General features: G+C 46.4%; 1 protein-coding gene across 2 annotated transcripts in view; it reads left to right on the top strand.

Moving 5' to 3' along the window:
- The first annotated feature begins 23,842 nt into the window (after positions 1 to 23,842).
- The window catches only part of ZNF395 (zinc finger protein 395), a 44,552-nt gene continuing 40,898 nt past the window's right edge, over positions 23,843 to 27,496 (top strand). Inside the window, exon 1 of one of the 2 annotated variants that reach the window (XM_053901091.1) lies at positions 23,843 to 23,956. The gene's annotated coding sequence lies outside the window, so the exon portion shown is untranslated. The other variant, XM_019440876.2, reaches the window with a different exon arrangement.

Genomic DNA, 27,496 nt, shown 5'->3' with positions numbered 1-27,496 from the left:
TGCTTTTTCATTCAGTTTGTCATCTGCTTATGATAGCGAATAAAAGTTGGGATTCTTACTACATGGGAAAAAAATACATAGAGGAAAAAAAACTTACAAGTTGAGGACATTCTATCCATTAAATTTTATTTTCTCTATGAATAGGACAAAGGTCATGGTTATTTGATATGATGGCAGACCACCTTGGTGCAACTCAAAGAACATCAGTGTTCCTAGGGAATATGGATTAAGCCCCACTGTGCACCGTGGGAAGCAAGGGCCCTAAAGGATAAATGTGTGCTTTTAGGCAGATTACTCTGGTAACTGTATACAGGATGGGTTGTTAAAGATAGCGACCAAAGACAGGAAGAACAGTTAGAAAATTATAGCAGTAAGCAGCAGTAATCCAGGCTTGAGATGGAGAGATAGGACTTTATGTTTATATGGTACTTTGTTATACAAATTCTCTTCACAAACGCTCCTTAAAACGATCATGTGCGGTAGGAAGTATCATTTAAAAAAAAAAAAAAAACAAGCTGGAAGTTTAATTTGAAAGGTGTCTATGTGAGAGATATTTAAAAAAAATAATTGACAGGACTTAGTAGTCAAGTGGTGAGAAAGGAGTTGGGGTGAGGGGCGGTGGAGGAAGAGGGAGAAATCAAAGATGATCCCAAAGTTTTTAAACTTGGAAAGTGGGAGAGGCCTAGAGGAAAAGCTAATTTGGAGGGGGGTAAATTTTCTTTTTTCTTTTTCTTTTGAAATAATTTCAAACTTAAAAAAATATATATGTATTTATTTAAGTAATCTCTACACCCTGACGTGAGGCTTGAACCCATGACCCTGAGATCAAGAGTCACACGCTTCTCTGACTGAGCCACCCAGGTGCCTCAAAATAATTTCAAACTTTGAGAAAAGTTATACTAAGGGAATAGTACAAAATAAGTCTTCTATTCCCTTTGCTCAGAGACTCATTCAGCTTTTACCTGTCATCTTAATACCATTCTTTGTAGCAAAAGGATCCAACACGGGATCATGCATTGCACCCAACTGTGGTGTCTTTCAAATCTGCATCCTAGAGAAAAATTCCTCAACTTTCCTTTACTTTCATGGCCTTGGCTTTTTTTTTTTTTTTTTTTTAAATATTACAGGCCATTTTGCAGGCTGTCCCTTGGTTTGGGTTTGTCCAGTGTTTCCTCATGATTAGACCAGGTTATGCACCTTTGGCTGGAATACCACAGAAATGGCTGTGTGCTCGTTGCATCTTCAGACGGCACACAGTACCGATTTATCTAGTACTTGTGATGTAACTGTCATGATGCAAGATGGTACCTGACAGTTTTTTTCTATGGCAAACTTACTCCCCACCTCCCTTTTTGATTACTAAAATATTTTGTGAGGAGATAATTTGAAAGGTGGTGGCAAGGCTTGGCTTTGTGGCATTGCACAAAGAAGGTCCTGCACTTAGAAGGGACCCAGGCTTGGTTTATTTGTTGCTCAGTTCCCACAAAGAAAGAAGGAAAGAAGGAAGGAAAGGCCGAAGAAGCATACATTCAATTTCTGACTTGTTACATTGGAGTTGCCAGGACACCTAAGAGAAAAGCAAGACGAGGACTTGGGAGGGAAATCTGGGCTGGAGATAATGACTGGAGCTTTACATGCACACAGGTGGGGACTAAAATGGGGAGGACAGTCTCTCCAAGGGAATTAGAGAGAAAATGAGGAACAGAGGACCTAACCTTTGGGAACACACACAGATGCAGAACAGGAGAATGGGAAGCCAGCAGAGGAGTTGGAGAAATGCATCAGAGAGGGAGGGAAATTCAATAGTGCCCTGTGACAGAAACCAAAGGAAAAGGGGGTTTTATAAGAAAAAGTGTAGTCAACCACGTCAATGCTGTGAAGAAGTTTAAGGAGGTAGCTGACCAAGGGAAAAGATCCCCAGTTCTAGTAACTAGCCACAATGAAGAGATTGTTTGTTCTTTTAACAACAAAGGTTTGTGGGTGCGGGTTAGAGCACAGGCTTGAGAATAGAAAAGGTGCTGGTAGGGCCAGCTTCATGGGTATACCACCTGTGGAGACACACAGGGTCCTGTACTTGACAATAGTCCCTGGCTGGGGCACCTGTGTGACTCAGTCGGTTAGGCTTGGGACTCTTGGCTTCAGCTCAGGTCATAATCTCAAGATTGGGGTGTTCCAGGCCCGCATGGGGCTCTGTGCTGACAGCTCGGAGGGAGCCTGGAGCCTGCTTCTGATTCTGTGTCTCCCTCTCTGTCTGCCCCTCCCCAAATCCTGCTCTCTCAAAAATAAATAAACATTAATTTTTATGTAATGTAATGTAATGTAATGTAATGTAATGTAATGTAATGTAATGTAATGTAATGTAATGTAATGTATGTATAGTTTCTGTCTTGGTTTAGTGCTCTTGAAGTTCTCAACATTTTGGCAAGAGGTCCAGAGTTTTCATTTGGCCCTAGACCCTGCAAATTATGTAGCTGATTCTGGGGTGAGGGGGCAAGTGTAAACTCTCTTTTTCTTTGGGAATGTTTGTTGATGGCAGTGAGAGGGCACTATCTTGTGTCCCAATGGCAAAGTAGAGGTAAAATTTCATTTCGCCTTGGGCACGTGTGTTGGCAGAGGGTAGTGGATGGTAACGAGTTTACCAAAGCTGGTGAGGTAAGGCAGATTTACAGAAGAGAAAGACAGGTTCAAGGCCTTTGGTGCGGCAGACTTAACCTTGGGAAGAACTGCGGCAGAACTGGAGGAAACTGGTCGAGAGACAGCCCAGCCGAAGAAGGACGCCAAGCGCCAACGCCAGCCCTCAGCCTCCCGGGCTAGCCCACACCGACGCTAACGCGCGCGCACCGCTAGGGACGCGATTCCGATCCGCCAGCCGAGCACGACTGCGGGACAAAGGGGCCCAAAGAGCCAGAAGGCCGAGCGTCCGGGCTGCGGGCCGGGTCCCGACCTCCTCCGCGTCCCTCCCTGCGTGCCCCCGCGGGGCTGGGCCCGGAGGGAGCAAGCCGCGCGCCCCGGGGGTGGTGCCGGGAGGCCTCCGTGGGCCCGGGCACGTCCGCGCCGCCGCCCTCCCGGCCTCGCGCGCCCTGAGGCTGAGCTGGCGGGGAGGGGCCTCGCTCTCCCTCCCGGGCTCGGGCGCTTCCGCCCGCCGCGGCCAGGGTTAGGCGCTGGGCCCGGGGAGAAGACGGGGCGGGGGGCGCGTGTGGCCTCCGCTCCTGGGCCGGGCCCGGCGGCGCGCGGGGTGGAGGGCCGACGAGCCCACACGCAGCCTCTCCAGGATTCGCCGCGCGCTGCAACGGGGCGTCCGGTGCCCCGCTCCTCGGAGGACTGAGGACACGGAACCGCTCTGGCCGCACAGCCCCATCTGCACTCGCGGTGGGGGAAGGGACGCGCAGAAACCCGCCCGAGCCAGACACCGCCGTCCCCGGAGGGCCCCGCGTAACCTTCAAAACTTTTCAGAGGGGCCTCCCAGGAAATAAACCTGATTCAAAGAATTGGGAAGGAAACTGAGGAGATTTGAGGTCGGTTTCAGCCTCCGTCTGCCACCAAGTAATCAAAGTAGTATGTGCTTACTGTATAAACTGTGGCAAATACAGAAAAGTGTAAACAATTAGACCAAAGAAAAGCACCCACAATTCCACTACCCGCAAGCAAACACTTTACATATTGGGACAATCCTTCGCATGTTGGTACACACACGCACACACACAATTGCTAATTCTGTGCAAATTATCTTTTGTGTTTAAACATTTCTCATTTTCTTGCGCATGTCATTTTTAATGGTTCTATACTAACATTGTATAGCTATTCCAAAATGTAACCATTTTCATTCTTTAAAGGTCCAAAAGATAACGTATTTGTAAAATTCTTGATTCTTCATATTCAATTGTTCTCCACAATGTGTGCCTTAATATCTCCAGTCTCTCTGAGTGAATGGCCAGTCTTACTATACCTATGAACAGCGATCAGAGAAAGACACCAGGCCTTGAATGGGTATCCCCATCTCTCCTAGGCACCAAGCCTCTAATCTACCTTCCTCCTCTCATGAAAAATGTAAAGAAAAATTCAGAGCCTTTTGGATTCAGACATTCAAACTATTGGGGACTTTGGCCAGTTCTTGCTTTTCAGTCTCCCCATCATTTTCTATTCCCCTAAAGCTTAAAAACAATACCACCCAATCAATATCTTAAAGATGGCAAAGGAATCAGTCGGAAATCTCTCTTCTAGAACCCTGGCCTTCCCTACCTCCAGGTGAGGCTCCTTCAATATTTTCCTCAGGAGCTTCAGCCTGCTTATAGATGCAGTGGCTCCCGGGGTGGGGGGTGTCAACAAGAAGTCAAAGCTTAGGTATTAAATAATTATTCCTACTAAGAATCCCCGGGATGGGAGCCTGGGTGGCTCAGTCAGTTGGGTGTCTGACTCTTGAGTTCACAGGTCATGATCTCACAGTTTGTGAGATTGAGCCCGGTGCTCACAGCACAGAGCCTGCTGGGGTTTCTCTCTCTCTCTCCCTCTCTCTCTGCCCATCCCCCACTCGTGCATGCATTCTCTCTCTCTCTCTCTCTCTCTCTCTGTCAGAATAAATAAATAAACATTAAAAAAAGAAAGAATCCCCTGGAGAAACAACCTAAGTGTCAATCAATGGAGAAAGAAGATGTGGTGTGTTTGCAACACACACACACACACACACACACACACACACACACACCCCATGGAATATTATTCAGTCATGAGAAAGAAGGAAATCCTGCCATTTGCAACACTGGATGGACCTTGAGGACATTAAACTAAGTTAAGGTAAGTCAGACAGAGAAAGACAAATATCATATGGTACCACTTACATATGGAATCTAAAAAAAGCCAAACTCATAAAAAGAGAGAGTAAAATGGCAGTTACCAAGGGCTGGGGAAGTAGGGTAGTAGAAGAAATGTTGTTTAAGAGTACAAACTGGGGTGCTTGGGTGGCTCAGTCAATTAAGTGTCTGACTTTGGCTCAAGTCATGATCTCACAGTTCATGAGTTTGAACCCCACTTTGGGCTCCATGCTAACGATGCAGAGCCTGCTTGGGATTCTCTGTCTCTCTCCCTCTCTTTGCCCCTTCCCCTGCTCATGCTCTCTTTCCCAAAATAAATAAACTTTTAACAAAAGTACAAACTAGTAGATAAATAAATCCTGGAGATCTAATGCTCAATATAGTAATTATAGACAATAATACTGTATTAGAGACATCGAACTTGCTAAGATAGTAAATATTAATTATTCCTACCACAAAAAACAAATGATCATTTGGTGACACGATAGAGGTGCTAGCTAATGCTACAATAGTAATCATATTGTAATCTATAGATGTATCAAATCAACATTTACACTTTAAACTTCCACAATATATATTTCAATACAAAAAAGGTCCCATATAACTTGGACCTTCCAGAATAAAATAAATTGGAGGGTAAAGAAGCAACATTCTGCATACAAATGACCTCACTCAGGCTTATCTCACAAAAAATTAAAACTAAAATTAAAAATTAAAATTAAAAATTTAAATGGACAAATGCTATAATAAAGGTAAATGCAAAATGCCATGGGGGGAGGGGGAAGAACCCTCTGGAAAACTCTCCCCACTCAGGACACTTTGGCAAGTCATGGTCCTGGAAGATTTATTCTCCGAATCAGTGGCTGAAGGGACTGTGCAGCTTTCTGGAGCTTCGGCATTGCATTATAATAATGAATAATAATAGCTATTCTATTGAGCCCTAGCTTGCTCTGAGTGTTATAACAGGTCACAGCCACCCCGTGAGGAAGGTAGTATTATGACCCTCATTTTATAGATGAGGAAACTGCAGCTCAGAGTGGCTTTCTGATTCCTTGATACTCTGTAACTTATAGCACGTTGCTTTCTTTCTCTTCTCCCACTTTGCACCTGCAGAGAGTGTGACCTGAATAGGACATACACTTCTCACGTATTTTACACCCTTGTGTGCTATACCTACTCAATCACAGCATAGCACTGATGGGATCAAAACATAGCAGCAGCAACCACTTTTCATGTTTACTTCTATTTGGCTGCAAATTTTTCATCATGTGGTTTTACCATATTCTATCTGTTGAGCTGGCCTGCTTCCCCAGCCCCATAAATTCAGCTTGCTCCTGCTGCTGCACCCAGAGCCTCTTGTTTTGCCCTTATCTTTGAAACTTTTTTTGTAATGTTTATTTATTTTTGAGAGAGAGAGAGAGAGCGCGCAGCAGGGGAGGGGCAGAGGGAGAGAGAGACACAGATTCTGAAGCAGGCTCCAGGCTCTAAGCTGTCAACACAGAGCACGACATGGAGCTTGAACCCACTAACCACGAGATCATGACCTGAGCTGAGATCGAGAGTCAGACGCTTAACCGACTCAGGCACTCAGGCGCCCCTTTGCCCTTATCTTGGAAGTCGGTAATATTCATGTGTTTGCCTGGCATCTCCCATCTGGGTCACTGGCCTTGTGATAATTTTGAAGACTGCTTTACCAACTATTCTTTCCAGGGTGGGTTTGCTATTTACTTCTCCTTTCAGGTTTCCTTAAGACTATTCTCTCAGTATCGCTAGATCACAAAATGATTGCATTTTCAATCTAGAAGAGACTATCCATTCATTGCCTAGCTATCATTTTACAGAAGAGGTGCTCAGGTTACAGACGTCCAGTGCTCTTTCCTTCAGTCTCTGGTCCCTGGCTGTTTCCTTGGCTGCAGGAGCTAGCCTCACAGATAAGAGTAGGTATCCCACCAATGCCCTTAGAAAGAGCAGAGGCCTCTGTCTCTTGGCTCCTTAGGATGATTGCTTAGCCAATCCTGAATTAGTGAGCAATGTGGATTTTTCCTGTGTTAACTCCATAAGACATCCTGATAAACTGTCTTTTTTATTGGTCTGCCTCAGCTAAGTATCTGACCCTCAGTAGTGTAAAAGGGAGAACAGGTATAAAGGAAAACCTTTCAAAAATCCTGCTAGGTCATGCAGAAGAAAAAATCCTCCCTCCTCCTGGCCCAACACTTAAAGTTTCCTTAAAGCTGGATAGAGAGCTTTATTTTGTTTTTCAAACGATTTAAAATTTATTTTATTTTTTTATTTTTATTTTATCTTAATTTTTTTTTAAGTTTACTTATTTTTGAGAGAAAGAGAGTGAGAACAAGGGGGGTGGGGGCAGAGAGAGACACACACAGAATCCGAAGCAGGCTCCAGGCTCTGAGCTGTCAGCACAGAGCCCAATGCGGGGCTCGAACTCATGAGCCACGAGATCATGACCTGAGCCAAAGTAGGATGCTTAACTGAATGAGCCATCCAGGCACCCCTAAAATTTATTTTATAACATTACCGCAAACATATAGCACATTCACACCTTTCTAATTCATTGTCAGATTTTTAAAATATTATTCTTTGTGTTGTATTTTTATGTAATTTATATATTATTTTAATTTTGCAATTTGCTTTCCTCCCTCTTTGTACATATACAGAGAGATGCAGATATCAAAAGTGATGAATTTTCCCAAACTGAACACGGTTATTTGCATTCAGATCAAAAAAAGTTTCCATCATCCCAGAGCCCCCCAGTACAGAGCTTTTGGTTGTTCTTTGCTCTCTCCTTTTGGAAATTTGCCTCATGTGAGAATAGATTTTCATTTGATTTAAAGGTGGCACATTTCCCATCTTCCTAACCTGCCAAATGTATACAATAAAAGAAACATTTCTTTCCTTCCCACCCTTATGAGACCAACTTAAAATTAAGTTAATTAAAAACTTTGGCATCTTAGGAGAAAGTTGAAGGTGGATTCATAGATTCATGCATGGTTAAAGCTTCGGGAGACTTTGGAAAGAGGAGGTTATGGTTAAGATGTTGTCTTAGAGCCCAGGCCTCCCCACCCATATCTTTCCTTGCTTTGCTGATATTTTGTAAATAGCCACAACAGAGAGTGGAGAGAACTCTTAGGAAGAGAGACTTCAGGAAGATTTCCTGTGGAGAACTGAATAGTAACACTGTGGCAGATTGTGGAGGGTAAAGGTGGTTCCCCCTCTTCTATTCTGCCAGAGGGAACTCTGATGCCTTCTGGTTACTTCCTGGAATAGTCTCTATTCCTTAATGGTCCTTAATGGATGATACTCAAATTGTGAGCAGAGGCACCCCCTAGGGACAGAGAAAATTCACAGGGGTGCCTCGGAATATTTTACGTTTTTGAAGGAAAGATGGTGATACCTGACATCTGTCGCAAACTGTATAAACTGTTACTTAAAGGAAATCCACAGTTTCAACATTAGATTGCATGACATTTCTTTTGACAACATCCTACCTTTATAGAGTTGGGTTTTGAGTGGATGCTGTGTTCCAAAGAAAATTGATGGGGAAAAGGAACTGAGGGTGGTTATATGCAATCTGATTCCAAGGTTTGAGTTGTACAGTTCTTCACAGGTGCACAAATTTCATTACAAAGTAATTATAGTCGGGGTGCCTGGGTGGCTCAGTCGGTTAAGCGACCGACTTCGGCTCAGGTCATGATCTCATGGTTCCTGAGTTCAAGCCCCGAGTCATGCTCTGTGCTGACAGCCCGGCGCCTGGAGCCTGCTGCAGATTCTGTGTCTCCCTTTCTCTGTGCTCCTCCCCCACTAGCCCTCTGTCTCTCTCTCTCAAAAAATAAACATTTAAAAAAATTAATAAAATCGCCTTAAAAAAGAAATTGTTATTTAAAAATAAAATATAAACATCTAGTTCTTTCCATTTATGTGTATTATTTTTGGAAACAACCGCTAAATTGTTTGGATCTAACTGCTTAACAAATGGACCCATTAGGTGTTTCCTTTGGCCTAGGGTCTCCGTGAACCTTTCCCTTAGGCATAGGCTGGGTGAGATCAGCTTTTTTAGTAGTATGTGTCAATTGGATGTTCAGCTGGTAGAGGCAGAGTCTAGGTGATTTTATTCAGATGAGGAAACTGAGTCTCAGAAAGTAAATTGACACAGATCATCCAGTAGGGCAGAGCCAGGTTTTATGGGCCTGAAGCCATACAATTGTTGGAGCTTTGCACTTGCCCTCTTTAAGTACCACAATGCACAATTAGTTTCAAATTTGGGTAGAGGGCTTGCCAGGGGCCTATTCATGTAAGGGGTTCCTGAAGCTTAAGGTTCATTGGCTTCACAGAAAGTCCACTTGGCCGCCAGCTGGTAAGTGGTGGAAATGGAATTCAAACCCAGCTTTATCTGCCTCTAAAGACACAAAATAGGAATTTTCTTTCCCTAAAGATAAGCATAGAAAACCAGGGATGTGAAAATACTGCTAGAAATGTAAGCCTAGCTGGGTTATCTCCACACTTGACACCCACCCCCATCCCCAAGAAGGAACCTGAGAGTAGGAACATAATTCCTGTATCCTCTCACTGGAAATTTGTGACAGGGGACTGGAGAGAGCTTTGGTGTCAAAGCTGAGTTTGAATTCTGGCCCCATGGCTTCCTAGTTCTGAGATCTGGGAAAGTTACTTACCATCTCTGGGTGTTACTGGAGCAGCAGGACCCACACCCCACCAGACTGGGAGGATTAAATAAGCTATCACTGATGAAAGTGCCTGGTCTTACAGCAGGCACACAAACTCTGTTAATCTCCCACTCCTTCCTCTGCTCCCACACAGATATGTGTATTTGGAGACTAAATAAATACACACAAGCTAGTTGGTAGAGTTTCCTTCATGTGTGGGTAAATTAAGTAAATGCACATATATGGCAAGCAACTGTCTACAAAAGATGCAAATCAGACCAAGTTGGCAGATGCTTGCCTGGTGTCTTGTCTTGGTTCAGTGCCTAGCTCAGGGCCTACTTTCAGGGGTTCCCCGTTATCCACAGACTAAGGTCAAAACTCCTTACGCTGGTATCTGAAATTTTCCTAAATCTGGCCTCACCTTAACCTACCATTTTCTCCCACTATGATCCAACCCAAACCTCTCTTCTAACCCAACTGGTTTCCTCAACCTTTAAATATCCACCGTGGCCTCAGTGGAAAGCCACTTCCCCCACCAGGAATTCTCTCTCTCTTCTACTGTCCTGAATCCCACCAGTCCTTCAGGACCAGTTCTGTCTCTTGCAGTATTTTCTGACGGATCCCAGCCCTTGGGGACGCTAGTCCTGTCAACTCCTACCTTTCTGCCCATTTGTACCATGCCTCATATCTTAACCACACACTGCCTTACTTTGTTCTACAGCTTTTAGGGAGTTTGTTTTTCCTTCCAATTGCACTGTAAGTTCAATGCAGTGTCATGGAAATAACATCAGACTGAAGCAGAGACTTGGCTTCTGTTGGCAACTTGCTGTATAACCCCAGGCAAACAGCTTCCTTTAACTCAGAAGTGAGGGGGTTGGATAGGCAAACTCTGAGATTCCTTTCCTAAAATCAGGGCCCTCTCCACAGGGCCCAGCTCCATGACATGTATATATAATTTCACTTGAAAAACACTCAAACATTTGTTGATCACTGATTGCCAAAACACTGGCTAAAGGATAAATAAAGGGGAACACAATACAGGGCTTGCTCTTAAGGAACTCACAAGGGAGGACTAGATACACATAGTCACTTGTAGAATTTACTGAATGAGGGTCAGAAGCGAAAAGGTCAGGAACTGGTTGATTATCTGTCTGACATTCTGCCTGGTGGTTGCCTTTGTCTCCTCTCTGCACTGTTGGGCTCCGTGGCTGACAGCGCCAGCCCCTCCCATGCTCACCTCACGAATGCAGAGCTCAGAAGCTCCCTACTTCGGTCCTCACTATGCCACACATCCTGTTCCCCTCAGCTTACAAGTCAGCTGTGCAGCTCTCAACTTGGGGATGCCCCAGTCAACGTGGCTACCCTGCCCTCTGCCCTTCCATAACTGTCTGCTGGAACCTGAAGGCAGTCCTCTAAAGCTGGGCCTGACCTAATAGATTAAAATCTGGCTGCAATATAGAGTGGGAGGCTTCAGGGAAGAGGAAGAACATAAAGCATCAGGAAGAACACTAAGAAAACCAGCATAGTGGACAGCCCAGAGTTATTTCTTTGATGAGTTTGTTATATGCCAAATGCTTTCCTGAACACTATACCTATATTAACTCATTTAAACCTCACAACATTATTCTCGATTTATGAATGAGGAACCCGAGGCCGAGAGACGTCAAATAACTGCCCAGATAGCTAGTAGGTAGAGAAGCTAGAACTGGAATTCAGGCTGCCTGGCTGCACAGTCCGCTGTCCCAACCTCTAGATATAAAACCGCCTCTTCTGCAGTACCCGGTAAAAGCTTTCTTTTCTGTCAACTACGATTATTTCCTGGAGCTACCCTGAGACAGACAGAAGGTAACAGGCAGATACATTTTCCCTGGTGTGTGGTGGGATCTGGAAGGTGCAAACTGGGTAATCAAGACTGGAGTTACCGGTTTCAGGGTAGTCAGTCTGACTCTGAATTGCAGGAAAGGATCAGGCTACAAAGAAGGCCCTGGCAATAGGAGGTCTGAGCTCCGGTCTTAGTTCCAATCTAGAAAATATTTCCACCTTGCTGAACCTCAGGTTTCCCCCAACTTAAAAGTGACAGAAAGGGAAGGGAGTTGCACCAGGTGAGCTCCCCGGCCCCTTCAACAATCCGGTTACGGAGTTGGTAATGGAGAAGTGTGGGAAGAAGACCGTACAATATAAGGTCTGTGTGTGCAGAAAGACGTCTCTATCGGTGGAGGCAGGAAGGCGGTGTGTTTATGCAGCGGGGGTTGGGGGTGGGGGTGTGATTATACAGGGTCTGTGGACCCCAGGCAAGAAACTTAAGGAAAGAGGCTTTGCCGGGTAGGGACTTGGGGGAAGAGTTGAGGGCGAGCCCCTAAGCCGCGCTGCGCGCGGAGGGTGCATGAGGAGGCGCCGTAACAGTGGCAAAGTCAACGGGAGGCCTAGCGCAGCGCTCGCCGGGCGAGGAGCCAGAGCAGGGCCCCGGCCGGGCCAGAGGAGGGGCGGGGCGGGCGGGCCGACCGAGGCCTACGCGAGCTCCGGGGCGAGAGCTAGGCGAGGCCCGCGCCCACCCTCCCCCGGGCCACCTCCGCCGGCGTCTCTGCCGGCGCAGGCTCCGCCCACAGCACGTGTCACGTGTGCGCCACGCACCCTCCCTCGGCGCGGGCCGGGGGCGCTCGGGCGGGCCGCGGGGTCCCGAGGGAGGAAGCTCCGGGGGCGGACCAGGGACTGGGCACGGGGCCGAACACTGGGCACAGGGCCGGGACACGGCCAGAGCCGGCGGACGCCGCCAAGGGGAAGGCGGGCGACTTGGAAGGCGCGGGGCGGGGCCTGTCGTGAGGGGCGGGGCCTGTTGCTGGGGCTGGCGCAGGAAACGAGGAGAAGGGGCCAGTCCTACTGGCTGCCTGTTTGGGCTGCTTGTTTACTCCTGGCGGGGGAGCTTTAACCCGAAGGGCGGGAGAGAGAGAGGGAAAACGCGGAGCCGGATTTTCGAGCGTCTGGAGCAGGAGTGGGCGGAAGGAGGGGACTGCCGCGAAGGTGCCAAGGCCGCTGCGTTCCTGGAAGGGTCCAGCAGCAGACCTTCTGTAGTTTTTGTTTTTGTTTTTTGGCGTGTTTTTAAAATTTCCTAGTCTGTCTTGTGCTCCCTTCTTCTCCCGCCTCCACTCTTCTCTCTCTCTCTCTCTCTCTCTCTCTCTCTCTCACACACACACACACACACACACACACACACACACACGTTAGGGATCGGTGCTTGGCCCTGAAATTCCATAACCCTAGAGTGGACTCCCCAGAGGAGAGGGCTGTGCCTACGTGCTCATAGGGATCCCTGCCTTATGATGTGCGTGCCTGCGTGCGTGTTGTCCCTGAGTGAGTCTCTGACACTTTTCTTAATCCAGGAAATGATTCAATTGCAGTATCGTCATATATTTTGCGTGTCTGCGTGTGGGTACAGTTACACAAATAAGTTAATTTTAGTCTGTATTCGAAGCATTCCAGCTCCTTCAGCTTCGTTTTCCAATTTGTGTGGTAGATGAAAGAGCTTTTCGTAAAATGTGAAGTGCTCCATAAATGTACTCGCATAAAAATAGAGGAGTGGGGGCCGGCGCTGTTGCATTGCCTTCTTCAACTCAGTTTTTCATTATCTGAAAATTCAGTTGGTACCAGCACAGAGATACTGTAACATATAATTTAATATTGTACTGGCAACTTCCATATAACCATTTCATACGTGAAGAGTTGAGGCTCAAAAAGGCGAAGTGGCTTGTCAACAATCACACATCCCAATCACAAAGAGCACAGGGACACAAATCCTTTCACTCCCAAACGGTGTCCTAACCCTCCATCCATTCGTGTAGTGGACATATGTCATTTTCTCTGTCCAGCATTCATTCTTTTGGGACATCAGTCCTCTCCCTTTCCTGTGGTTTTGTGTAGGCTCAAAACTACAGTATCCCATTCCTCTGGCAACAGTGGACCAAAGGGTGGGCATTTCAACTAAGCAGAATCAATTAGAGTCTTTCCCTGGAATTAGTATATGAATACCAAGAGAGGGATTTTGTGTTCTGCTGGTATTGCTAAATTGGGGTGTCATAGTTGGTAACTGCCAGCAACAGTCTTCCCAAGTGTATGACAGAAGCTCTTTTTTGGGGGGGTGGGGGAACTCTTTTGAAGTAGGAAAGACTGGGACTAATAAGGGGCAAAAATAAATGAGAGGTTTAGAAGACAAACCCTGACAACTTTGTTTTAACCTGGGGCCTAGCTGTGTCTGTGGCCAGTACAAACTCCTGGATTTCCCAGTTAACTGAGCCAACAAATTCATTTTTTTGCTTAAGCTAGCATGAATTGAGTTCCTGTCACTTGTCTCCAAAGAGAGGCCTGTCTAATAAGTTTGGCACAGTATTATTTATTTATCCCTCAGAAAATAATGGAAGTTGGGTGCTTGCCACAACTATCACTTCTTAAGTATTCTAGTTCCCATGAGTCATACCAAGTGTGAGTTCCATGGATGTGGGTAGGCAGAAGAAAATAGAATTCTTCCTCAATATTATTGTATGATAAACAGGACACAATTCAACAAACCCAAATTGGAAGTTGGACAGATAACATTTAACTTTGGTGTATTGTGACGGCCTGAAGCATGAAGAGGGTAAGACTGAGATTTTTGAGATGAGATTATTAGAAGGTTTTCAGTGCGATGGTAAATAAAGAGGGACTGATAACAACTGCAGTTGGAACAACGTGAGGGTTAAGAGTGCCCACCCCCATCTCCCACCCAATGCCTCTGGAAGTCAAAAATCCATGCAGAACTTTTGACTTTCTGAAAACTAATGCCTAGCAAGCCTTACTGGTAATACAAACAGTTGATTAACACATATTTTGTATGTTATATGTGTTATGTAGTGGATTCTTACAATAAAGTAAGCTAGAGAAAGGAAAATGTTATTAAGAATATCATAAGGGGTGGGGGGCTCTCTTAACCCTCACGTTGTTCTGAGTCAACTGCAGTCCGACTCTTGATTTCCGCTCAGGTCATGATCTCCTGGTTTTTTGAGTTCGAGTCCCTTGTCGGGCTCTGTGCTGACGGTGTAGAGCCTGCTTAGGATTCTCTCTCTCTCCCTCTCTCTCTCTCTCTCTGCCTCTCTATTTCTCTCAAAAATAAATAAATTTTAAAAAAGAAACTTTTAAAAAAAGAAAACTTTAAAAAACTTAAAAAAAGAAAATCACAAGGAAGAGAAAATACATTTATGATACTGTATGTGTCTTTATTTTTTAAAAAATCTGCTCATCAGTGGACCCACGCAGTTTCAAACTGTGTTGTTCAAGGGTCAACTGTATGCTATTGGCTAAAGGATAGAAAGGTGAGCAGTCAGTTTTAAAGAAGTAATGAGGACAGGGCATTGAACTGCAAGGAGCAGGGGCATTTGGAATCACAGACACAGAAGGAGTCCCTGACAGATCATTCTTCTTCCTCCTGAATGATTCTGGTGATGGACAGCTAGCTAGGTCACCAAGCAAAAGGTGGTCAATGGTCCAAGGAGAGCAGCGAAGAATGGTCCTTCACATCCTTTGTCTGCTCTTCTAAGGGTCTGGGGATAAAACTGTAGAGGCCCTGTGTGTGTTCCTTGGGAACTCAGCAGGGAGACTGGATCTGGTCTGATACTGCTGTCATGAGAAGGAAAAAAAATTAAAATTTAAATGTATACAATACCAGTCCCTTGCCATTCCTTGACTTCCAGAGGAAGGATTCTTGGCTGGCTCACTCACCTGCTAGGTCTTTGACAAAATTAAGAGACAGAAGTCAGCAGTAGGCTTATTTCTCCACTTGAGGAGGGAGGAAAGAGGGAGAAGGGGTAGTAAGGAAGCAAAGAGAACAAGGTTGAAGACAGTGGAAGAGAGGAGGAGGGGAGAGAAACAGCTGTTGGTGGGAGGTGGGGGGCAGAAATTCAAAAAGAGGATTCCCGGGAGCTTTGTTGGGTGTGGTGAGATAAAATCCTTCCTTGGATTCCTCCTAAAGAGAACCTCAACAAAAACTCACATTATTTTCAAGGCATTTTTGAATTGAATTTGCTTTTCTCCTGGCTCTGTCACCCAGACCTCGCAGGTCTGCCATCAGCATTTTGAAACTCCTCCAGCTAACTGAAGGTGCTATCACATCTCACCTCCTGCACCTTTTCCCAACACATGGAAGAAACCAGAGTGACAATAATAACTTCCATTTATCAAGTGGTGGGTTAGCATACTGGCAATGGTGCCAGTGGAAGCTGAAGTACATGATAGTAATGATTTTCCAGCCATTTTGACTCTTAGTATTCATGTCAAAGAAGCCTGGCAGATTATTGGCTAGTGCATTTCAAAGATTCTCTTGATTAGTTTAGATCAGGAGGTAAACCATGAGGGAAGAGTAAAAATGTCCAAGAAATAACAACCTAGAATGGTCTGGGAGTGGATAGAAATCTGGTTTTCGTATATGGCAGATCTTCACTCCCATGGCTGGGTGCTAAATGGCTGAAAACCCAGTTGCTAGCCATTTCTCTTGCCCTCAGGAATCATTGCAAGCTTGTTGGGGGAACCTGAGAGGCAATCAATTATACTGTCAGAAGGAGCTGGTTGAGATTTGGTGATTCAACAGTTTATGAGAAGATTATGAGATTGGTCATGTCTGAAACCGGGATGAGAAAATCAGAGTGCTCCCAGGTGGATAATATAAAAAGGTAATTGAACAGGATTTTACTAATTCACATGATTTGTACTCCAATGTATTATAAGGATTATTGACCCAGGACGTGGCCTAAAGCTAGCTGAATTGTAGGTTAAGAAAATCTGTGTGGAACTGGATATGTTATCAAGGTAAGATTATGGGTAAGTGTTTGATTGACTTTCTCCAGAAGACTAAAGATCAGGAGTCCCATTCTTTTCATCTAAATTAATTTAGGCTGGTCTGTGCAAAGAGAAGCTTTTGTGACTAAATGATTTGAACTTGGACAAATTAAATTTGAAGGAGAATCTAAGTTTCAGACATTGCTATTTGTACTGAAACACAAAAGGGAATTAGATGATGTGTGTCAATCCCTTTTTGCTTCTAGCATCTTACAAATTGGTCTTGTGCAGTGGAATATCCCCCTGGATGGTGATGGAGGCTAGCCTATGATAGATGTAAGAAATTGTGCTAACTGCAAATACAATGAAATGTTTGGTACAAATAGGGAATAGTCCCTGATGTTCGATTCATAAGAGCCAGAAATTGTCATAAAATAATTGGCAGCGTTTAAAATGCCTTTAGAAACACGCTTTTGTTTGATTGGCTTATGGGTTTACGGAGTTTTAGAAAAATCTTTTTATTTTGTTTGTCAAAAAGTCATCCAGTTGATCAGCCCCAAATCCTGGGCAGTGGTTAGCTGGCCCAACACTGGTGTGGCCCTGTGGAGATTTTAAGTATTTCCTGGTGTTGATGGTGCTGCCATCCGACGGTTTAGAGAGTGGGTGCAAATCATCCTGTGCCCATTGTGTTTAGCTTGTCAAGAAGTATGGTACTCTTGCACACTTGGAGTTAAACAGGGTTTGAAACATTCTTTTTTTTTTTAAATGTTTATTTTTTGAGAGAGAAAGAGAGAAAGAGGGTGAACAGGAGAGGGACAGGGAGAGGGGGACAGAGGATCTGAAGCAGGCTCTGTGCTGACAGCGGACAGCCTGATGTGGGGCTGGTAGGACTCCCAGAGCTTGAACTCGGGAGCCATGAGATAATGACCTGAGGAGAAGTCTGACGCTGAACCGAGTCACCCAGGTGCCGCTGGGCCATTCTTGACATCTGGGTGGTCTGGGTTGTGGCAGGCATACCTGCCTTGGCAGGAGTTTGGTCCTATAGAAGAATAAGGAAGAATGGCAGAATGCTTATGTGAGGCTAGTGAACAAAATGGAATATATTTGAGGGGATGAAGTTTAACAGCTTGACAAAAATGAAACTCTGGTAACTTTACTAGGCCAGCAGCCCCTTCTGCCATTACAGGGAAAGTAGGAAAGCTTTAAGGGCAGAGTTACATGACCAAAACAGGGGGCAGAAAAGTTAATTATTACTGTTGATTGGAACCCAAGAAAATAAAATAAAGGATGGCCTGGGTGGGCATTCACAGTGTATACTTTTCTGGCAATTCTGTGCTTCTGACTGGTTGTCCTGCCTTTGCTTGATCTCTCCTCTCTCTCTTTTGATAGCTCCCAATCTATTTTTTGAGTAACATTTGTAATCTAGGGGCCGAGGTGACTTCAGGCTCCCTGCAACCCCAAGCATAACCCAGTCCTCTTTAATTTCACAGTCTAGTGTTTCTTGTCCTTTCCCACCTTATTTAATGTTGCTTATCTCTTAAATAGCTCGGTGTTATCTCTCCAATGGGTGGGAAAAGCTGGCTACATCAGCCCATTTTAAGGACTTTCTATGAGAAGATTATTATCACAGAGGTTATAATGTGGAAACCTTGTAGAGAAGGGCTCTGTTAGTATTTAGTATTTAATAGTATTTGTTGAGTTGAGCTGAATTGGTATTTTCACCACGTGGTATTTTCCTGTACCTGGTATGTTTCAGAGTGAAATCCATGTCTAGATAGTCTTAAGCCTGTGCAAAAATTATTTCCTCGGACTTGCACTCCTCTGGTCTCAGTTACTAGCACCTCCCCCGGGGCACAGTGTAGGATGAAGCTGGAGTTGGTCCACCCTCAAAATGGTTCTGTTCTGGATTTTATCTTTCTGCTCTGACCAGCGAGATAAACATACTTTTAATCCCCATTTTTAATGCACTCACTAGAAAGCAGACAGGGTTGTTCCAGAATGGATTTCCTGTGTCATAGAAATCACAGAAGCATAAAAGGAAAAACCAGATGTGCGCAGAGAGCCTGCCTGGGCTTACACATTCTTTCATACCCAGAGTCATAGGGCTTTATGGTCCATGTTCCCAAAGCCAGCTCATTTTTTCCTCTTTCGATTATGTACTGTTGTCCATATTCACAGAGTTTTAGAGCTGGGAGGAAGCAGGCACGGATCTGGGTGTTTATGCAGTGGGGTGTATCTGTGGGTATCTTAACACATGTGAGGACTTGTTTGCTTGAAAGCATGGCTGTGCCTAGCCAAGCAATCTATTCCAAGGATACCCTTAAGCTTTGAACAACCTACTTGCAACCTATCAATCCTTTCTCTTTAATGAAATGCAAAGCCCACCTTCTCCAGGAAAGCCTTACAGATTGAGCAGATCAGAGAGAAGACACCATTTGCCCCAGGCATACTTGAATACTCCTTTCTCTTGAGAGTTTCGGAGTCTTGTGCCTTTTAGAATGCAAAAGCTTAAAATAAGTGCTGGGCCTGTTTTGTCCAGTAGGATATATTGTGCTTTTTCTCAACCAAAAAAAAAGCAAAAAGTATGTTGCAAATGCAGACTTAGTGGTATTATCCTTTTCACTTGAAACCGTAGCCTGGTTTGAGGCTGTGTTTAGAACTGTGTGGCATCTCTGATAACACAAGTCCTGAGTGTAAGTGGATGAGAGACAGGTGGCAAGCAATTGGGCAGCTGGGACCTTGATGCCCTAGTGTAGGAGAGCTAAATTCTGGAGGGATTATTTGGGACTAAATAGGGACCCAGTACAGGGGTCCCAGTACAGGGGTAATGTTCTGGCGGTCTAACCAGACCCTTGATTCGTGATTATTTCTTGAATGCGTATTCTATGCCGGACACTATTCTAGAAGCTGGGGATACAGCAGGAAATAAAAAATAGTTTCTGTTATCCTTGAACCTATAGTTGAGTGGATGGAGACAGGCTGGCAGGTGATGATAAGTGCTAAGAAGAAAACTAAAGCAGAGCCAAGGGATGGTTAGGTGGTGCTATTTTAGATAGATTAGCAAGAGAATGTCTTTCTCAAAAGGATGCCTTTGAGCAGAGACCTGAATCAAGAGATGGAGAAGTCATGTGGGAATCTGGAGGAAGAGCATTCCAACTTAAAGGAACAGCCTTGGAAAGGCTGAGTTGGGTTGGCCAACCCAGCCTTTGGAACTGGGTCTGAGAATAGCAAGGGAGCCAAAGTGGCTGGCACTGGGTGAACCAGGGAAGTGTGGTGGGCAGTCAGAGAGTTGACTGGGGCAAGACTAGGTAGGACCTTCTGGTGAGGGAGGTGGGAAGCCACTGAAGGTTTTGAGCAGAATAGTGATATGAACTGACTTAGGTTTTAAAAGGATCATTCTGACTGCCATGTTGTTGAATATGGAGGCAACAGAAAAAGCAGGGAGACCAGTTAGGAACCTCTTATGGAAGTCCAGGTCAGGGAGGCAGTGGTCTGGGTAGGAAAGTCATGGAAAAGTAGTGGAAATCACCCCCCCCCCCCCATTTCCACTACTTTCCCACTACTTCATAGATAGAACCAACAGGATTTTCTGGTGGATTGGACATGGATTATGAGAAAAAGTAAGGAGTTAAGGATGACTCCAAGTTTTTGTTTGTCTGTTTCCTGAGCAACTACAAAAATGGAATTGGCATTTACTGAGAGGCAGAGAAGCAGAATTCTGGAGGGAAATCAGAAGTCTGGTTTTGGACATGGTACATTTGAGATGTGATTGGACACCCAAGTGGAGATGTCAAATAGGGAGTTGATTGGTGACAAGAATCTGGAGCTCAGGGGGCCAGGGTAGGTATCAAATCAGGCTCTGGTGGAAGTGGAACCTGAGGACTCAGTTCATTCCATAGGCCTCATCCTGTTCTAAATAAATGGTTAGAAAGTCTTCACCAGCCCTGGAATCTAACTGAGCATCTGAGACATATTTTGAACCAGGGATTGCCCAGATCATGGATGAAATAGCTCTATCAGTCCCCCAGTCCAACTAGCAATTCATTGTTAATCAATGTTTATCAAGTGCCTACTACCTGCTGGCACTGTACCAAATGTTGGGTATTCAGTGGAGAATAAGAGACGTTCCTCGTCCTCATAAAATGTTTAGTCTTATAGGGGATTAGGACAAGAGAAAGAAGCTCTCAAGACAGTGCAGTGGGGTAAGTATGGAGGAGTATTGGACACAAGGGAGAGGCACGTAATCCAGTCTTGGAGGCTAGAGAATGTGCTATGGAAGCCAGCAGACTCCTGAAGAATGAGTAGGGATAGTTAGGTAAAGAGGTGAGAGAGAGGGCTGGAGAGTGTTCTAGGCAGAGAAAAGAGCATGTATCAAGTAAAGAAAGTCTGTTCAGGCAAAGGACAAAAATTCCGTTTAGCATGTCTGGAGTGCAGTGTGAAGGGGGTTGAAACAGAAGGGCAGGTAGTAGCTGGAGAATTAATTAGGAGTCACACCACGAAGGATCTAAATGAGCTTTGCCAGGACTTTATTATAAAGCTATGGGAAGAAAGCCTTTGAGGAGTTGCGAGGCAGAGGGAAGAGGCCATAGTAAAGAGTGAATTGGAGGGAGGCAAGGCTGGAAGCAGTTACATCAGGGGTTTGGGGATAGTGGCAATCTCAGACTCATATTGCCCTAAAAATCACCTATAAATATACCCATATGATATGAGGCAGAGCCTGGGCTGCTTTGCTTAACCTTAGCTAATGGGAGATGCTTTCCAAGAAGATAATTACTGTGATGGAAAAGAGATACAAGATGCTTGCATTGTAATGGGGGGCTAGGGTATGGGAGGAAGCAAGGTGGAGGGAGAGCCTCCAGGAAGGGCAAGCTCTAGTCGCTGGCTGGCGGTGGGGGGAGCCAAGATCGCAAAGCAACAAGTTAAAGTCTTTCTACAGTTTGCTTTGTGTAATGTGTGTGCTATTCGGTGCGTCTTTAGGACAGGGCCTGGATTCTGTGTGAAGAGGCTGAGTGCTGGGTGTGTGTTTGGTACTGGATGTTTGTGATGGGAAGTTCTCTCTGAGTCTCTGTTAATGTGCAAAACTCTGGAATGCAAACTGTACAAGTACATACCTGCAGTGGAAAGGGATATGCGTGCAGTACATGCTGTGAGAGAGCACAGGCCTTTTTCTGGCCTGTGTTCACAAAACAGTCTCAAACAGCATAAACTACGGGTTCTGTTCAAACTTAGAGACCCTTTTGGTTCACTTTGCACCCAGCGGGAACTCACTTATTTGTCAAATGAATGATTGTTCCTGTTTTATTAAAGTTCAATCGTTTGGGGGGGAGGATTTATAGGTTTGGTTACAAGCAGGAACTAGATGTTTTAAGAAAAATAAACTGACAGCCCAGCACCAACATCCATTTACAAAATCTGGCAGTTTACGTACTGTAATGGAGTTTATATACTAGTTGGAGTCCTACCTTGTGTAAAAAGCTTTCACTATTTCATTTTGTTCGACAAACATTTACTGAACACCTCAGCCACGTAGGCAGCACCGGGCTGTTGCTGCCGGAACTCATTTCCCTCTCCTCTGAGCCACCTTAGTCTGGGTGCTGCAATTAAAGCTTAATTATATGCTATCTTGTATTGTTCCTTAATTGTTGCATGTGCATGAATCCACTTCAACTAGGCTGTCTGTTCCTTGGGGGCAGGGACTATATTGCAAACTTCAGGAATAGGCGAGGAACTTAGCAAAGGTGAATATACAGTCAATAAACACCCGCTGTTTGAGAAAAAAGGGAAAAAACATGAACCTATTTGTAAACCGTAGTACTACATAACATATACGATACCTTAATAAGGGAACATAACATTATTGTAATTAACAAAAATATTCTTGTAATAATAAAATGTGAAATTGGAATCTGCGTTTTCCTGGTAAAGAAAGGTTTTGTGCATTAATAGAATTGCTATGATCCTCACAGTGGCTTCATTCTGGTTCTTTTTAATGCAAAACAAGAATGTTTCCTTGAGGATGAGAGTCGAAAGGTACAATCAGTCTTTGGTGAACTATTGGATAGCAGTATTATCCGAAGCAGGATTTCTCAACAGTGGCACTATTGACATTTGACACCAGGTAATTCTTTGTTGTGTGGGGCTGTCCTGTGTGTTGCAGGATGTTTAGCAGCATCATTGGCCTATACAAATTAGATGCTGGTAGCACTCCCCTCCTCCTACTGCCCCCCACCCCCACCTCAGTTGTGTGCAGACATTGCTACCATCTCCTGAGGGCAAAATCACCCCCAGTTGAGAACACATGTCCTATAGGAATTTTGTTCTATTTAGATATTTTTCTAATGTAACAAATGGTGGGAGAAAGGGGATGGGAAACGATATTTATTGCCTATTTGATAGGAGCTAGGCACTATACCTATGTTTTCTATTTTATCTTACAGGTAGAGAAGCTGAGGTTCAGAGACATAAAAATCTGCTGAAGATCATAAAGATAAAGCAGGAAAGTCAGGATTGCAAACCAGTCTTGTCTGACTGCAAAGTTTAGTCCTTTCCAGCACACACCCCACTGACTCTCTGCAAGAAAAACAGCATACCTCAAGTTGCAGAAGTGCAACAAGTATGTTCAAAAATATTTAAAACTTTTTGGGGGAGGGAAATTATTGCTTCTATTCCTTAAACTTACTTGAATGTAACTGTATATTGCCCATACCTATCGACACAGGGGCCCCTCACTACCGTTGTAACTCTGGTCTTATCTCTGAAAAACATAGAGCAACACAATGGAATAGCTTCAATTCTCCTTGTTACAAATTATACAAAAGCCAGAGCCTAACGGTGCCAAAAGCAACTGGTGTCGTTTACATAAGGGCTCGAGAGCTAATAGTTAACTTTCTCTCATTTAATTCCAGAAAGAGTAAATACCGCCTTACTTTACAACTACAAACGGGTAAAATCGAGTAAAATGTCATAAAATGGAGAAGAAAACATTAACCCAAAAGGAAAATGGAAAGGTTGGCTCCGACGCTCCCTCCCTCTCACGCTTTCGTTTGCGCTCCGGGCGGGTGCCGGCTGCGCGGCCTCGGACTCTATCGCCCCCGCCAAGCTCCCGTCCTTGGCGCCTCGAGCTTTCTGGCTTCCTTTCCCGCCCTGGGGCGAGCTCGGCCTCTAGCGGAGAAGCCCGTCACGGAGCCAGGCCTGGAAAAACAACAGCAAGAAACTTTGGCTCGGTTTGCGGTTCAGTGAAACAAGGCAAACACTCAAGTTTGGTTCGGGGCTGCAGCCGCCGGTTCCGATTTTGGGGTGGGGGTGGGGGGAGGTGTCACAACTCGGTCAGGTTCAAGTGCGCATGTGCGCGTGGAGTCGCTCGGGCACTTATTGAGCGCCCACTGTCTACAAGCCGCCGGGGGTGTGTATCCCCGGCGCGCGGTGGGTGTGCGGGGAGGGCGCGTGCGCGCGTGGCCGGCGGGGGCGCGCGGGCCGCGTGCGCGCGCGCGCGCGCGGCGCCTGTGGCTGGGGAGGGGGGCGGGCGGGGGGGTGTGTCCCCGAGGCTCGCTCTTTCGCTCGCTGGCTGGCGCGCTCCTCCGCTCCCTTCCCGGGCGGGGAATCCGGGCCGGGTTGTGGCCGCGGCCGCGTACGTGAGCGCAGTGTCCCGGAGAGGGAGGGCAGGCCGGCCAGGTGGGCGCGAACGGAGCCTCGGCGGGCGGGCGGCCGGAGAGGAGCGGGGCGGTGGGCCGCGCCGGGTGGGCGGGCTGGGGCCGCGGCAGCTGCAGCCCCGAGCCAAGCCGAGCTGTCCGAGCGGGAGCTGCCCGGCCCGCGCTGCTGCTCGTGGCGGGGCGAGGTGAGCTGCGCGGGGACCTCGCGGCGCTGCAGCCCGGGGACTGGGGCGGCCCGGGAACTTCCCACGCTCCGCGCGCCCGCGGGGGCCGGGCCGGCGGCCTGGGGGCCCGGGAGGCGGGCGCCGCCGGGGCAGCGGCCGGTCGGGGCGCGGGGGCGCTGCGGCAGTGCCAGTGCCCGCGCTGGCCGGGTGGGGGGTGGCCGCCCGCTCTCCCGTGCGCCGCCTTGTTTATCTCGCCCGCCGCGGGCGCTCGCAGAGGAACCCCCTCCCCAACTTTGAGCGGTTGTCCGGAGTCGCCTCTTCGACGGAGACTGAACTGCCCCCTCCCTGACCCTTTCCGGCTGGGCCGCCAGCCCAACCCTCCCGGCGCCTCGCGCGTTCCTGCCCACTCCACCGAGCGAGCGAGCGAGCGAGCGGGCGAGTGCCGGGCTGCGGGACGCGCGGCGCGACACACCCTCCACCTCGGGGGTTGCCCCCTTCCCTTTCTGGCCCCTTTTGTCCACCCCCACTTCCTTACATGCGGTTTAATCCTGCCTCTCCTCACCGGTGTCTCCTGGCCCTCCTTGGAACTGGCACTGTGGGCAAGTGGGGTGCTCGGGTGGGGGCCTGGGCTGGGAGTTTGTCATGTGCAAACAATTTCAAAGGCAGATTTTTCTTCCCTGTCTTGGAGTTCAGGGCTCAGCGCCTTCACTTTAGGAATGACTCAGAAATCTAAAGAAGCCCACCTGCCAGGCGGTGGGGGTGCCACCGCCTCCTTGATATCAGGCAGTCTTAGGCAGTTTTCGGGAGCTTTGGAACATTTCCACCAGGCAGGCGTTTTCATGATGTCAGGCCGCCAGGCGCAGGGTTACGTACAGGCCACCACTATCTTCTTTACACTCCTCGTTCTAGAAAAGTGTCTCTGGTGCAGTTTGCCTGAAAGTGAGTGATCAACAGGTATCGCAGGCTTTTGTGACGCCCTCCTAAGGTGTTGTGTAAACAGAGGTTCCAGGTCTCAAGGAACTTGAAACACAGGGGAACATGGGAATTAAGTTAAACTCTACAGGCACTTTTGAGGGGCTGCTGTGTTCTCAGCACTATGCCAGGCTCTCAGGGAACGATGATAAGAGGCACACAAGAAATCTAAGGCCTCAGAAATCCCATTGGTGGAAGTGATTTGAGAGCTCCAGTTCAAATTAATGTGCTATGGCTGCCTGAGGCACTGTAAATGCTGGGGGTGGGAGGAGGAATATGGAAGGAAAGGTTACAGTTGGGGGATGGATTTATGGTACTAAGTCATGAAGTAAGTCAGCACTTGGAGAATAACTCGCTGGCCAAGGCCCAAAGGCAAGAGAGGGAGAAACTACAGGTGCCAGAGGTAGCAGAGGTACTGCCAGAGGAGAATAGGTCTGAACAGTTATCTCAGTGAGGGAGGATACAAAAGATACAGGAGATGATTCCGTCCAGGACTTAGTCTCAGGGAGGAGACAGAAACACTTAAGCATGTGAAATAAGACCTCAAGATAAGGCACAATTAACTGTCGAAATGCAAGGTATAGGAGAGGTGCTGCTGGAGCTCAGAGAAGAGTGTTATGGGCAGGAATCGCCAGGACTTTATTCCTGGAGGATGAGACCCTTGAGATGGGTCATGAGGTGTGATTGAACATGGCTTTCCTGAGAGACAGGAGGTGGGCTTGGCCAGACCAGGGAACGTTTCCTGAGCAGGAGATAAAGATGGAGAGGAACAATGGTTAGGATTGTGAAAGTCCTAGAAAGCCAGGCTGGGGAATTGCACTTTACCCTGTGTGTGCTGGGGAGACATTAAAGGATTTTGAGCCAGAGAGTGACGTAACAGGAAGGTATTTGGAAAGGTTTTTTAAAAGTAATGTTAGGAGACAAATCGGTAGACTGTTATAGTTGTGGAGTGCTCAGAATTTGGACTGGGATAACTGAAAATGGAAAAGAGGGTGGATTTTAGAAGCATTACTGTTGAAATAATCTGTTGACAGGGGCAGGGTGAAGGAAGGAGATGAATGGAAATTAATTCTTTGTGGAAATTGATTACACGCCAGGGCCTTGGAACTGCTGTCGTTGGTAACTCGAGAAATCGGAAATGTGTATTTTGGAGAGAAGCAATTGACACTCAGGCTGCGGAGATTTCCTGTATTTGCCAAGACATCCAAACATAGGTGTCCTGCAAGCCACTGAAGCTCTGGGACTGGTGGGAAACCAGGCTGCCCGAGCTGGGGGAAAGAAGACCCTCAGAGTGGGGCATCGGCTTGGTCATAGCAGTAGAGGATGCTAGTGAGTGGGACTGAGAGTCTGAACTGGAAGACTGAGCTGTATTGCCATTCCTGTGACATTGTCAGGTACTGAACCTGAAGTTGGCAAAGCAAGTTGGGATTGGAGATTTGACGAAGAATGGAATTTGCTAAACACATAAATTGCTGGGCTTTGAAACAAGTTAAATTTTACTCTCCACCGAGACCCTTAGGCTAGTAGTCCTGGTGTCCCTTCATAGGTGTGTGTGGGGGGTGGGGTGGGGGTGGGGGTTGGGGTGGGGAAGCAACAAGATGGGGGAGCAGCAAGGTGACAAGGAGCAAGGAGGAAATTTGGGGCCCAGGGATACTGCCTTTCCCAGGGCCAGGTCTGTCCTAACCTGTGCCATTACCAGTTCCCGAGGAACGTGCAGTGGGAAGCTAGCTGGTGCCGGTTTTTTCCTGAGCTCTGAATTCTGCTTTCTTGTTGCAAGGATGACTTAGGGTGATTTGCTGAACAAATTCCCCAAGCCTCAACTTGCAACATCTGAGGGCTGGCGAGTTTGAAGGATGATTGCAAAAAGTTGCAGAATGGAGTGGAGAATAGAATAGCAGTTCCTTAGCCTCTGTATTTCTCTGAAATGCAAGATCAGTGAACTAGCAGGGGAAGCTGACTTGGGTGGGCAGAGGCGTCCATTGGATATTTTTTCTTTATAGGTAATATATAGGTATAGGTCAAAAAAATTTCACAGAGCAGTGGTTGAGCTAATTTACTCTTTAAGAATAGGGTGTTTTGACTGTGACCTACATTAAGAAATAAAAATTACGTCATGACCTAGGTACACTAAATCATGTATGTAAGGATCTTAATTTAAGTTCACAAAGCACTACCTTCTTTTGCGTGGTGCAATCTCCTTTGGTACTTTTATTCTTTTATTTTTCATTTAAAAATGCTTTTTGTCTCCCACTAAGGTGACTTAACTGCACTGTAGTGGATGTAACCCATGGTTTGAAAACCGGTTAAAGAGAGTTTTCCAATCTAGTAAGTATTTATTAAGCTGCTCAGGTGCAGGGCTCCCCTTACTGGTGCCGTAAGTGGAAGCAAGCATGAGGAAGAGATTGAACATTTACAGGCTAGTTGGA

The sequence above is a fragment of the Panthera pardus genome, unplaced genomic scaffold (genome assembly GCF_024362965.1).
Source record: "Panthera pardus isolate Hobbes unplaced genomic scaffold, ASM2436296v1 HiC_scaffold_13, whole genome shotgun sequence".
NCBI lineage: Eukaryota > Metazoa > Chordata > Mammalia > Carnivora > Felidae > Panthera > Panthera pardus.
The sequence above is the reverse complement of the archived record's forward strand: the minus strand, read 5'-3'. Positions and strand labels throughout refer to the sequence as shown.